A 13,650-nucleotide genomic window follows, 5' to 3' on the forward strand; every position below is an offset into this window, starting at 1 on the left:
CCTTTTGGAATTGTCCCGATGTGGTTGGCTGCTGAGCCACGGGGAGCAGAGACACCAGTGTGTGTCACAGAAGGAATAGGCAAACTTGTAGTCAATAACAGACCAAGGTCAGTGCGGCCAGAGTTTATGCGATTCTGTGAAACGGTCCAAAGGTCAGGGTAGGCAGCACAGGATCAGTACTGTGAACAGGCACAGGTCAGGTCGAAAAGGCCCAGGATCCAGGAAGCAAGCAGAAGTCGGTACACTGGCAGACAAACGGATTATAGCTCTTTACTAGCTCAAGCAAACTAGAGAGACCTAGCAAGATCTGTAGAGACCAACTGCTTAGGCCAGGAAGTGGAGAACAGCTATATAGGAGAGTAGATCAACTAATTAGTCAAGCAGCTGAGCACAGGATCAGAAAGGGAATTAACCCCTGCAGCCCTCCAGGGAAAAGTCTCTCTAATACACACAAAGGAAGTGGCTTTAAATCCAGGCTGTAGCCTGCAGTGTAGGACACAGGAGTCTGGTGCTGGACAGAAGCTAGGTGAGTAATAGCAGGACAGCAGCGAGCACAGCGCGCCACCATGACAGAACAACATACAACCTAATACAACCCAACATCACATGAGAGAAACATTCAATCTAATACAACCTGACACCACATGAGAGCAAGATACAACATAATACAAGCTGACAGCAGATGAAAACAACATACAGCATAATGTAACCTAAAAGCACATGAAAACAACATAAAACCTAATACACCCTAACAGTACATGAGAACAACATGCAGCATAATGCAAACTGACAGCAAATGAGAACAACATACAACCTAATACAACCCAACATCACATGAGTAAAACATTTAATCTAATACAACCTGACACCACATGAGAGCAAGATACAACATAATACAAGCTGACAGCAGATGAAAACAACATACAACCTAATACACCCTAACAGTACATGAGAACAACATACAGCATAATGCAACCTGACAGCAAATGAGAACAACATACACCCTAATACAACCCAACAGCACATGAAAACAACATACAATCTAATAGCACATGAAAACAACATACAAACTAATGCAACCTAACATCACATGACAACAACATACAAGCTATTACAAAAGACAACATGGAAATGAGAAAAAATATAAGGGGTTTTCCATTATGTTTTATTAGCAGCCAATGAGTTGTTCCAGAGTAGCTCTGGCACCTAAAGTAGGCTCCGAACAGTTGATCCAGCTGAGTAAAACGATACTTGTATTTTTATTGTAGGTGTTGGCGTTTTGCAGAAACGTACATTTTTATGTTTATGTAAATTAGGTATTGGAGCACCAGGAGGGGGACTTATGTGTTTTGAGCACCGCTCCAGCGAAGCCTCCTTAAGCACTGCTCATGTAGTGGCATAACATTAATTGGCAACTGCAGATTTATGCCCTGCTGAAAAGGTCGGTCCACATTACATAAATCACTATTCCAAGATGCAGGGAAGCTCCGCAGAGTTAACAAACTATGGTAGGTCAGTGGCACGCTGTACAGACTGTGCACCAGTCTCTTCTAAAGTGCAGACTGTGCCATATCACACCCTGTTGATATCTATGGTGAACAGGTCAGACCTGGCGGTATTTTGCACCACTATTCCAAAGAAAAAAGTTGCTAAAAAGCATGAAACTCTGCCCAAGAGACCCTCGACATGACCATGGCAACTAGGATGAAAAGCTCTAAGCTTCACACTGCATGCCGCATTCAGAGGACAGAAAAAACACAAGCAAAATAAGGTTTATATTATAAAGTCGCTTTAACTGCTTTACTTAAAAAAAAAATTTAGACCCCTTTAACTCTCCTGACCATGACATTTGTCTGTAAGAAATCTGACTCTTATTAAGAAGCACTCCCTTAAATGTGCTTTAATATAGAGTTAAATAGGTTTGATATTAGTGTGCCGGGAACTAGCAGGTGTCACCATATACATAACGTTGACCTGCTGTGTCCTGGAGACAGGGGCATGAGTAATGTTATTCATATCTCATATGTCTGTCATCAGTCAGACATCTGATCCACTGACGGAATCTTTCAGATACATACTACCGATCCTACACAGCAATGGCCTGCACATATATTCACATTAATATTATATATAGACAAATCTAAAATAATTGCACATATTGATTTACCTCTTTTAAATATAACAAGCATGCTATTCTCTATGAATCATTTTACTAGTTCTGTAAAATATAATTTATATTTGAGTTGTCACAGTCCCAGGTACATAGACCATCTCAACGGTATATACAGTCAGGGGTGCACCTAGCCTTTCTGATACCTGAGGCGAAAACTGAAACAGCGCCCAAATGCCAATTTCTTAACCCTTCAGCCCAGAAGGGATACTCCACAACACTTTTTTTTTTTAATGAATAACCATTGATATATTTTTTCCCTGTAAATCAATAGTACACGCAGCCATAAGAAACATTGTAACTTTGTAATATATCTTATTACAGACAAAAATGCTTCTTTCTCCACTTATCAGAATCCTCCATTTATCAGAGAGGAAACTTTCAGTTTCAAAGAGATCAGGTTACAGAGGAGAAAGAAGAAGCAGTTGCAGAGACAGAGACTCTGCTGCTAGTAAGTATCCTTCACCCCAGTGCTGGATTCACAGCTATACTGCTCATTACTGCTTTATGATGTCCTTCATGCTCCATACTATAATACTGATTCATCTGTGATAGCAAAAAACAGATCTACTTTTACATTAGCTGGATTTACATGTCCAGGTTTTTTATGACGATTTTGACGCCAAAGACAAAAAAAAAAGGATCATAAAAGGAGGACATGTATAAAGGAACGGCCGAGTCTTCTCTTTTTGGAATCCACTTCTGGCTTTGGCTTCAAATACTGCATCAAACAGCCTGAACCCTAAAGAACGTAAACCCATCCCAAATATCTTAATGGGTACAATATTCTTCTGCTGTATATAGTCCTTACTGTCCAATCAAGTACAAGATTGTAGCTTTGCTCAGTAGAACTTTATGTTCTCATGGCTTGAAAGCATCGTTATTTGCATCGCTTTTCAATCCATTAGAATCACTTTAGCACGCAACCCTTACTCCCACTGAAATTGGACTTACGAAAAAAAAAGCATTTTGTTAATTGTAAAACACCAAATGGGAAAAGGCATTAACAAAGGAGAAAAAGTCTAACGGCCATCAGGACAGCCATAAAGAAAAATTAATGGTGCATATGAAGGAATTATACCCACTAAATACCAGTTCAAAAACTCTTGTAGAAAAATGGTCAGGCTTATACTGCCAGGTTTTATTATTTTTTCGAGCTCCACATCTCTATATAGTGGGCAACAGAACACGTAGCATCAGAACAACCATAACGCCAACAATAACAGTCTGACGCTCATAATCAGTCAGCAACCATGTAACACAAGCCCTTGTCAGGATTAATAGGAGTAATGATAACGTTAATAATCATAATAATAAAGTATTACAAGCATTATACCATAAGAGTTGTGGCAGAAGCGACAATCTAATGTTCATTTAATTCATCTGGGCCAGCTGCTACAGGATGCTATTACATGTGCCATTTTGATGTCGTTTTTTTTTTTTTTTTGCAGTTTTCGAAGACAAAACTAGAAACAGTTTGAGAAAGGAAGAGAAGTTAAAATTCCCCTCAGTTTACTATCCACTGCTCACTTTGGCTTTAAAGTAGAACTCCCGCAAAAAATGTATTCTCTGACCTGTTAGAAAGGTGCATGATGTAATCTGTAGTGAATATAATCTTCTAATCAGTGACTGTATTTGTGAGCTAACCCCTCTCTTCTGATCCTCAGCTGTGTCATGTGACCAACTCTCTGATCTCCAACTGACCCAGGACAGGAAGTCAGTTGCTTCTCTATTCATTCCTATGAGACTGACATGGAGGTTCCCATAGGAACACATAGAGAAACTGACTTCCTGTCCACACATAAGATGCTGTGTCAGTTGGCGAGTCTGATTTCTGGTCACATGACACAGCTGAGAAACATCAGGGCGCTATAACTCACAAATACAGCCACTGGTAAGAAAATGGCATTCACTACAGATTACATCATGTACCTTTCTAGCAGGTCAGAGAATAACATTTTTTGAGGGAGTTCTTATTTAATAAAACCGTAAATGTGAAGGAACCTGAGAAGCATCCAGTCTTAACTTCAGAATGGCTCTAAAAAACTCACATCAACGATCCTCTGATGCACCCTTTCTGATGTTTCCTGAGCACCCATTGATCTCTACCTCATAGTCCAATGGACTGCACGGTCACTGGCATAGACATGTCACCGCTGTGGACAGTGAATGCGAGTAGACACCAGCAGGGACCTGGACAGAGTTGGAATGGGAACAGCGTTTTTGCTATCTATCTATCTATCTATCTATCTATCTATCTATCCTTGACAAAGCCGTCACTGTGTAGGCCTGAAACATTGCATGGGTGAATAAAGCGGGTCCAACACCCTTTTCATGTATTTTGGAGTGCTGGCTCTATTATTGAATTTACTGTAGCTATCTGGTAGGCTACATTCACATGAACGTAGTTTTACGGATCCGCAAAACACGCACACCGGCCCATGTGTGTTCCGTAATTTGCGGACCGCACATGCCGCAGCTGTCATAGAAAATGCCTATTCTTGTCGGCAAGAATAGGACATGTTCTATTTTTTTTGGGCGGGGCCACAGCATGGAGCAACAGATGCGGACATAGAAATGAATGGGTCCGCACCCATTACGCAAAATAGCCTTATCTAGCTTGGCAACCCCTTTACCTGTGCCCATACATGTAATTACATAAACTGTTTTAGAAAATCCAGAATGTCCATGCCTTACGTCCAGGGTTGCCAACCCAAATTTTTATTTCTTCTGGACAAGTGATCCCAAAATCACAGACAGCCAACATTTTTTACCGACAAATTGGAAAATCTTAATGAATGATTAAGACTATAAGTCATACATGCCTATAGCTCAATATACTGATAAGAACTCCTTACCAGTATTAACTGTGAGCTGTAAAATGATGAGAATTACCAAAGTAATCTAGTCAAGTACCACCAGCCTCAGAAAAATCACGACACATTTATTTTTTTCAGACACGGAAAAAAGTCACCTATTTTTAAGGACTGAAATTTATGGACGGTCGGCAACCCTGCGTATGTCCATTCTATATATGGACAACCCATTGATTTGAAAGGAAACTGGTTAATACATCAACTCCCTTACAAGGGTGCTTGCTTGCAGGTTCCCACACAGATAATCATTGGAGGTTCACACAGATGGCGAATGTGTGATGAGCTTATTCTTGGTGGGCCGTTCAAATAAAATGTACTGACCAAAGCAGATACATCCATTAACAATAGTTTTTTTTAGTTTATTTTATGTGTATGGACTAAACTGATCAAGTCTCACCCAAAGAAATATGTTTGTAAGAATAACATGAGATGTATGTGGCTCATAGATAATAGCCTCAATTGGGAGCCCCTTTATAGGACACACATGAGAGCTACTGCAAAGAGTGGCTCAAGCTCTGGAGGTTCCAGTACATACATTGAAATCTAGTGGTCGACCATTGATGGGGTGCCTTGTAACCTAGTAGTGCTGCTTTCCCTTACTGCTAGCAGCTGATATCGGGGAGGCACCGCTGCATACGCTAGTTAGAACTAGTTGGCGGGCAACCCAGCAAGAACAAAGGGGTTGTCCATATCAGATCCTACCAGCAACAAAGTAAGCTTATATTAGATGGGTAGATAATCTTGCAGATCACCACCGTTTGTGTGAACGCTCATTAGCGATGATCTGGAAAATGCTCCTTCACCGGTTAGCGTGCATTCACATCACCGTTTAGCTTTCCGTTCTTCTGATCCGTCAGAAGAAGAGAGAGAGGGGAAAAAAAACAGGATCCTGTAAAAAAAACAAACAGATCCTGTTGCATCAGTTGTCATCCGTTTGAGCCATTTCCGTCTTAGATTCATTTTTTTAGCTGTAAACGAAAGTACTGCATGCAGGACTTTTTTTACCAGTCTAAAAAACGGATCTCAAACGGATGACAACTGATGCAACAGGATCCTTTTTTTTTTTTTTTTTTCTTTACAGGATCCTGTTTTTTTTCTCTCTCTCTTCTGACGGATCAGAAGAACAGAAAGCTAAACGAAGATGTGAACTCAGCCTTAATTGGAATCTTTCAGCATTTTTAAAAATCATTGTTTGCCGGCGGCAGATCACGCTGTCTAATCATGATCTGCTGCCAGCAAATAATGATCCAGCATGGGGATGGCATTAGCGATCACTCCTCACCATACTGAGGAGGAGATCGCTGCATGTAAATGTAGTGGTCTCCTTCACTGACGAGCAGGCGATTGTCGGGAAGCAACGCTTCTTTCTCGACAAACTCCTGGATGATCTATTCGTCTAATGTAAGCTTTAGTGTATGTCCAACACCACTGGCAGCGGTACAGTAAACCACTTCTGAGCATGAACTAGTCCATGCCCTTGATAAGATAAAAGAATGATCAGGAGTTTCATATTACAATCCATCTGACTAGATCGAGCATTTTTAAAGGTCATAACCATTTCACTAATGTGCTTAATAGTGCAGCAAGAAGGTGTCGCCATCAGGAACGGCCTAGCCCTGACACAGCAAAGAACAAAGCCCTTTTCAGACACTAAAACCCGCCAGTACCTTATCTTAGGCTCCAGCAAGGCTCAAAAGAACACTATGCAATGAACAAAGCCGGTTTGACGGGGATAAATCAACACAAACATAAATGTAAGACATCAATAATCTTCCCAAGAAATGCGTATGCTTAGAAATAAAGATGAATCCTTCAATTTCATTACCCTAAAGCCTCCAAGCGGATGCAAGGAGGACTACATACCATGCTACCAGTTCAGAAGGTATAACAGATCTGTCTACCATTGAAGATTTTGGGTCATAACTGAAGAGGTCACATTTTTAAAAACATCTGTATATGGTGTATGAGGGACAAGTGGGAAACTTTATCAATAAGATATTTGGGCTGAGAACTCAAGAATTTAATTAACATATGTTAATCTGTAACATAATGGAATAAAGTTTGTCATCCCCTTAATATAATCCATGAAAGAGTCAATTTGGGTTTTCTGGATTCCATTTACATAAGGCTAGTTTCACATCTGCGGCAAAGCTATCCGGCAAAGCTATTCTCCGGTTCAGCAATGCCTGATAGTGCCTTCCAGACCCCATTGACTATAACGTGATCCAGCAGACATCTGGCTTATCCCCGGCATCTAAAGATGCAATAGAGTTAACACACACACTTGGCGAGTTATCACATCTACTTGAGGGTGGGTTCACATCACGATCGGACGTATACGTTCGGAAAAAAAAGGATACAAAAACGCAGCACAATACGTTCTTTTATCCTGCAGAGTATGGTAAAAAAACATATACCTTTTTTTTTTTACAATTGAACTCTATGGAGAACGGATGCCATTGTATGGCATCAGTCTGAGACATCCGTTTAACGTATACGTTTTTTGTATACGTTAAACCAATGGGAAAAATGTGATGTGAACCCAGATGTGACTGTTAATGCTGCTACATCTGTATGCCGGGATTCGGCCTCACAAAAACCAATGCCTGCAACGGATTTTGGCCAGCATTCTCTGTTGAAAAGCCTGCCGGAGAGCTGTGCCGCACATGTGAAAGTAGCCTAACACATACAGACAACAAATTCATACACCATACCTGGGATGTAGGAGAGTAATACAGCTTCATGGCCCTCAGTGATTTAAAATGGCTGCCAGCAACCTGTCCTGGCATGTAAGTCGGACTGCTTGCCTCCACTTGCAGAGCTGCCTAGGGTGAGTGAGAGGGTGTGACCTCACTACACTGCTCTACAATAGATGGTAATGATGCAATCCTGCCTATGTTGCTGGTAGCCATTTTAAATAATTCCCAGCAAACCCCTTTAATTCCTATCAGTAACACAACAAAGGCTATGCTAAAGCTGGGTTTACATTCTCTGGCTGAAAATGCAGCCGAAACCCTGCCCACCAGGAGTCAAACCAAGGTATTACCTGCAAAATCATCAGCCACATGCGGCAGTCCAAGTGTGTAAACCTGGCTTGGGGCTAGGTTCACCCTTAGAACAAAATCTGTGAACTCCAGGGTGAAAGCAGTTATGCATCTCATTTATGATTCCAAAAAGGTAGCTTTAGTTCTAACACATGCAGCCGAAACCCTGCCCACCAGGAGTCAAACCAAGGTATTACCTGCAAAATCATGCACCCATTGGCTGCTGGTGGGGTTTTAGCCACATGCAGCAGTCCAAGCTTGTAGACCTGGCCTTGGGCTACGGTTCACCCTTGGGACAAAATATCTTGTGAACTCCAGGGTGAAAGCAGTTCAGTTATATATCTCATTTATGATTCCAAAAAAGGTAGGTTTAGTTCTAGTCCATCAGCTTTTCAGCTGGTTGTATATTTCCAGCAGAGCCAGCAAGTATTAAAATGTATAGATGCCCAAAAATGTACACGGTGAACTGATGGTAATGTCAGAACTAGACAGATACTGTTGTGTATATAGCATAGGCACCGCAGAGCAACTGGTGAAGACCAGATCATAACTGCACCAGTTTAGCTGAGAAATAAGGTAGTGTTAGTGTTAACTTTCCACTACTGCAAACCGTTATGTGTATGCAACCAGAGAAGCTGATAAAGGCGGCTGACAGAGACGTGGGACTGTCCACTCCCAAGTGATAAACTTACCTACTGAGCCAAAAACTAGATCCAAGCCCTGAACACAAAATGCTCACTTAGATTAATACTTCTATAATGACACCTCAGGAACTTTCTTAAAGGGGTCGTCTCACTTCACCATATAGCATTTACCACATAGAGAAAGTTAATGCAAGGCACTTACTAGTGTATTGTGACTGTCCATATTGCCTCCTTTGCTGTCTTGATTCATTTTTCCATCACATTATACACTGGTCATATCCAAGGGTTACGACCAACCTGCAATCCAGGAGTGGTGGTCGTGCTTGCACACTGTAGGAAAAGGCGCCGGACTCTCTAGTGGCCGGGACCATAGGTGTGCACATCCAGCTCCTTTTCCTGTAATTTGCAAGTAAGGCCACCGTAGCTGGATCTCAGGGTGGTCGTAACCCCTGAATATGAGCAGTGTATAATGTGATGGAAAAATTAATCCAGCCAGTAACGGAGGCAATATGGACAATCGCAATACATTAGTAAGTGCCTTGTATTAACTTTCTCTACATGATAAATGCTATTTGCTGAAGTGAGACAACCCCTTTAAAAAGGGTTGTCCCATGACAAACAAGTACGGTATTCAAAATATCACAGTCGTTCAGGGTCAAACCTCCCAGCAAACAGCTGATTTTGTCAGAGGAAGTCGAAGCCCACCAGGCATTTCCGCAGCAGTGGCCACTGTAGAGGAAATGCGCTTTTACACTGCAACCATTAGATGAATGGCCATCCATGTGATACAATGAAGGCTTGACCAGAATAAAGCCATTCATTGTGGCTCATTGAAGGATCCTGAGCAGGGAACGCCTGTCTGTGAAGTCCATATGGAAAAAGATTGTCTTTGTGAGACAACCTCTTTAATATCAGGGCTGGAGATTGGAAGCTTTGGACCTTTACTCTTATCTTGTATAAATTATACACGGGCGGAATATTGGGACAATTACGCTTGTTCCTAATAACTGGCCCGTGTATAGGTGCCACCGCTCACCTGATCAACGAGCAAATGCTTGTCCGTCGAGTGAAGGTATCATGATGCAGACACCAAAATCATAATCTCTGGGCAGTAGATTGTTATGGGTAAAGAGGGATCTGCTGCCCAGAAACAAAGAATCTTTATGGGGACAAGCAGGACAAGCTTGTCATCTGACAAGCAGGCAATTATCAGGAACTGCCTGCTTAGTCGGTATGTGTAAAGGGGCCTTAAAGGGCAGCTGTCAGCAGATTTATACCTATGAGACTGGCTGACCTGTTACATGTGCGCTTGGCAGCTGGAGGCGTCTGTGTTGGTCCCATGTTCATATGTGCCTGCATTGCTGCAAAAAACTATGTTTCACTATATGCAAATGAGACTCTAGGAACAACGGGGCCTCTTGCACACGACCGTATGTATTTTGCAGTCCGCAAAAAAGGATTCGAAAAAAATACGGATAACGTCTGTGTGCATTCCGTATTTTGCGGAACGGAACAGTTGGCCCCTAATAGAACAGTCCTATCCTTGTCCGTAATACTCTAGGACATGTTCTATTTTTTGCGCAACGGAAATACAGACATACGGAAATGGAATGCACACGGAGTAACTTCCATTTTTTTTTTGCGGACCCATTGAATTTAATGGTTCCATATACGGTCCACAAAAAACACGGAACGGACACGGAAAGAAAATACGTTTGTGTGCAAGAGGCCTTACACCTAGAGACTCTGCTCTCTCTGCCACTGAGGCGCCCTCTGCACTTTCATTGACAGGACCAGGCAGTGAAAACGTCATCACACATGGTCCTGTCAATGAAAGTGCAGAGGGTGCGGCAGTTTCACAGAGAGCAGAGCTCTGGGTGTAACAGCAATGTCCCCATTGGTCCTGGAGTCTCATTTGCATAAATTAAAACATAATTTTTCTCAGCAATGCGGGCAAATATGAACATCGGCAAACACAGATGCCTTCAGCTGCCAAGTGCACATGTAACAGATCAGCCAGTTTCATAAGTACAGATCTGCTGACAGATGCCCTTTAAAGTGGTTCTCCAGCTTTTTAACACTTTTTGGCTCCCTGACGGGCCTGTGGAGATAAGCATACTCACTTGCTCCCTACTGCTCAGTTCAAGCTCACTTGTTCCAATGCTGCTTTTGCCACATTCTGGTGCCGGTTTGTACAGTTTGGCACAGACAGGGGTCATGTGTGCTGCTCCAGCTGCTGCAGCAGTGTCATGTTGCCTAAGCTGTACATCACTGGGTCATGTCCTGGTTGGGGTGCTCATCATTGCTGTGTACAGTCATTGGTAGCAATCAGCACTTGTGACCCCTGACCATGCGAGATGGGACCAGAGCATGGCAAACGCAGTGGTGGACCAAAAGAGGCAGAACTGAGCAGCAAGGAGAAGGCGAGTGTGCTCATCTCCCCTGTCCGACAGGCAAAAGGGGGAACAAAAATTGTTAAAACCCTGAAAAACTACTTTAAGGCAAAAGTTTTTAACCAGGGATCTTTGGAACTTGGAGTCTCGAAAAGTAGCACCAAAATATGACGTCTGTGACAAGTCACAAACACAACCATCCAATAAAAAACCTAGAACAATGGAAAAAGCCACCGCTAGACAAAACTGCATTATTAGATAAAACAAATGCTTAATTGGTTCTAATAGTTCTATATGTGCAAGGAACGGCTCAGCTCTCAATATGTTCTTTTATATCCTTGGTCTCTGAAGAGTATTTAGATTTTAGGACAGAGACAGTTTATATGTAATAGACAAAACTAAGTGACCAATTTATATCTCGGAATCCATTACAGGGAATAATGAAAATCCTGCAGATGTTACAGGAATTCATTAGCGCACGCTACAAAGTAACAACGCATGGAGGTAAATGACAAATACCAAACTGCAGCCATCCCATTCTCTTCCCCATATTAAAGGGAACCTGTCACCTGGAATTTGGCAATAGAGCTGAGGACATGGGCTGCTAGATCGCCGCTAGCACATCCGCAATACCCAGTCCCCATAGTTCTCTGTGTCTCTGTGTTTTTATTGTGTCAAAAAAACTGTTTGATCCATGTGCAAATTAACCTGAGATGTGTCCTGTCCCTGAGATGAGTCCAGCGTGAAGGAGCCCAGCACCGCCCCGCATCCTCTGAATCTTCTCTTTGCCCCCCGACGTCACAAAGCTACAGTGCCGTAATCTCGCGATGCGCGAGCCAGTGCATGCACAGTGTTGGCATAGTGATCCTTCCCTGTGCTGGCATCAGCCTTTAGGGAAGGAACTGCGCATGCGCTAGCTCACGCATCGCGAGATTACGGCTCTCTAGCTTTGTGACGTCGGGGAGCAAGGAGGAGATTGGGAGGATGCGGGGCGGTGCTGGGCTCCTTCACGCTTGACTCATTTCTGGGACAGGACTCATCTCAGGTTAATTTGCATATCGATCAAATCGTTTTTTTGACACAATAAAAGCACACAGAGCTATGGGGACTGGGTATTGCGGATGTGCTAGCGGCGATCTAGCAGCCCATGTCTTCAGCTCTATTGCTAAATTCCAGGTGATAGGTTCCCTTTAATATGGGGAAGAGAATGGGATGGCTGCAGTTTGGTATTTGTCATTTACCTCCATGCGTTGTTACTTTGTAGCGTGCGCTAATGAATTCCTGTAACAAATTCATTGAAAAAAGTCAATAAACATTTTCTTGCTATTGTTTACTTGCGTTAATCATCAAGTTTAGCTCGGCTACATCTTTGGGTGTTCAGCATCCCAAACTCTGGTTCAAAGGTTGTGTGCGCACTGACTTAATCAGGTTGTCTAACCAATAACATTTAAAAAGAAAAAAAATATCTGAAGGTTTTAAAAATATAATCGAAAGTCATACTCACCTTGCGGATCCCCAAAGCTCCCGTTCCAATGCTTCCCAGGTCCCTGCTGGTCTCTACTTCCTGGTCCCTTTTGACACACAGGAAATGACTGTTCAGCCAATCACTGGCTGAGGCGGATCATAGTTGAAGCCAGTGATTGGCTAAGCAGTAATTTCAAGTGTATTGTGAAGGGACAAAATTCTGACATTTAAAAAAAAAAAAAAAAAACACATTGCAAATTGAACAACCCCTATAACAAATCTCATGTTATTTGAAGGCAATGTGCACCGTTTAAGAAATTTTTTATTGCTCCAGTTCATTTAAAATAAAAAAAAGTAACTTTACAAATCTGACCATGGCTATGCTCCTTCATGTTTGGAAACTAAAAATACGTCCACACAGGATGGAAATGGGAAGATTTGGCACCAGCCAAGTCAAGGAGATTTGAGCAGAAGAGTGTAAATTGACCTACAGTGCAGGTCCGGGCAAGTCCATTTATTCTGCAGATTTCACCCTATGCAATGCAAATCTGAAGCCAAAAACGCTGCGAAATTTGCATGTAACTCTTGCAGAATTTGCAGCAGATTTTGTAAAAACCATGGCATATTTTCTGGACTGTTTTAATCCCTTGCAGAAAATCTCTAAAGGTATTGGAATAATGGAATTGCATGCAGAAAATCTGCAGCATTTTACAGTAACAGCAAAGTGCAAGAAATTTTAAGGCCCCTTTCACACGGGTGAGTATTCCGCGCGGATGCGATGCGTGAGTTGAACGCATTGCACCCGCACTGAATCCAGACCCATTCATTTCTATGGGGCTGTGCACACGAGCGGTGATTTTCACGCATCACTTGTGCGTTGCGTGAAAATCGCAGCATGCTCCACTTTGTGCGTTTTTCACGTAACACAGGCCCCATAGAAATGAATGGGGCTGCGTGAAAATCGCAATCATCCGCAAGCAAGTGCGGATGCGGTGCGATTTTCACGCACGGTTGCTAGGTGACGATCAGGATGGGGACCCGATCATTATTATTTTCCCT

At 42.4% G+C, this 13,650-nt stretch overlaps 1 protein-coding gene across 3 annotated transcripts in view; it reads right to left on the bottom strand.

The window, feature by feature from the left end:
• The window catches only part of PKNOX2 (PBX/knotted 1 homeobox 2), a 394,029-nt gene that overhangs the window by 310,170 nt on the left and 70,209 nt on the right, over nucleotides 1-13,650 (bottom strand). The window lies entirely within an intron of this gene.

Source organism: Bufo bufo, chromosome 1, assembly GCF_905171765.1.
Source record: "Bufo bufo chromosome 1, aBufBuf1.1, whole genome shotgun sequence".
Lineage (NCBI taxonomy): Eukaryota > Metazoa > Chordata > Amphibia > Anura > Bufonidae > Bufo > Bufo bufo.